The sequence below is a fragment of the Lipotes vexillifer genome, unplaced genomic scaffold (assembly GCF_000442215.2).
Source record: "Lipotes vexillifer unplaced genomic scaffold, Lipotes_vexillifer_v1.1 scaffold680, whole genome shotgun sequence".
NCBI classification, from domain to species: domain Eukaryota; kingdom Metazoa; phylum Chordata; class Mammalia; order Artiodactyla; family Lipotidae; genus Lipotes; species Lipotes vexillifer.
Window position 1 is genome coordinate 2,086,124 of NW_006780838.1, and position 1,436 is coordinate 2,087,559.

Here is a 1,436-nt window from a genome sequence, read left to right on the forward strand (position 1 = left end):
CTTTTTTTTTTTTTTTTTTTTTTTTTTTTTTGGCTGCACCGTGTGGCATGCAAGATCTTAGTTCCCCTGCAGTGGAAGTACAGAGCTCTAACCGCTGGACCACCAGGGAATTCCCAGGCACCTTCTCCTTGTTTCCTCCCTGCAAAAGGTATCTGTGTGAGCAGCACTCCTAAAGGATGGGGCAATCAGGGGGATTTACATCGTAGCAAAGCAGACAAATTATTCTCAAAAGCCCTGCAGCATGTCACCCCTGGGAACATCTCACTGACCTTTCTAGGAAGGTCCCATCTCCTGCCTTGGTTCCCAGCATGCTCTCCACCCCTCCACCTGCCTTGCAATCCCCTCAGTTTTCTCCCCAGAGCTTTCCCCTAGTGTCTGCCTCCAGACCCTACCTTTGTACATCTTTAGACAGGTCCTTGTCTCTGCAAAACTATAGGCTACACACTGGGGGTGGGGCATCTCTCTTCTTCATTATCCAGAAACTCCAGCAGAGACTTGGAGATTTTTCTGTCTCCTTTCTCTCTCCTCGTCTCCATCAGTGGATGAAAACTGGGCAGAAGTGTACTTTCCCACCAATACCAGTGGTGCCTATACACCCACCAACTTTCGTCTCTCCCTTTCTCTCTCACACACACTTTGCAATATGTGTCAGTTTTCTCTCTAAATAGCAATTGTTGTCATCTTCATACAAATAGTCTTTTTTTTTTAAAAGGAAAAGCGAGTGTGAGTAGCCCAACTCCAGAGGGTTTCATTTACATAGTACCCTGGAGTTGTGCAGCGCGTGACTTGCACAGATGTACGAGGCGGTTTTCATCATTTTAGGAGACACAGGCAGGAAAATAGGTCCTTGAACCTCTGCTCCTCGTCCTTTGCTAAAACAAGAAATGTGGGACTTTCCTGGTGGCGCAGTGGTTAAGAATCCTCCTGCCAGTGCAGGGGACACGGGTTCGAGCTCTGGTCCGGGAAGATCCCACATGCCGTGGAGCAACTAAGCCCGTGTGCCACAACTACTGAGCCTGCGCTCTAGAGCCCGTGAGCCACAACTACTGAGCCCGTATGCCGCAACTAGTGAGGCTGCACTCTAGTGCCCGTGTACCACAGCTACTGAAGCCCGCGCACCGAGAGCCCGTGCTCCACAACAAGAGAAGCCACCGCAATGAGAAGCCTGCGCACCACAACGAAGAGTAGCCCCCACTCACCGCAATTAGAGAAAGCCCGCCTGAGCGCAGCAGCAGACCCAACTCAGCCTAAACAAATAAATTTAGTTTTAAAATAAATAAAATAAGGAATGCCTTTCTTCTTCTGCTTCTTTTTTTTTTTTTAATTTTTTTGCCACACCGCTTGTGGATCTTTGTTCCCCAACCAGGGATTGAACTGCCCTCGGTAGTGAAAGCACGGAGTCCTAACCTCTGGACCGACAGGGAATTCCCAGGAAT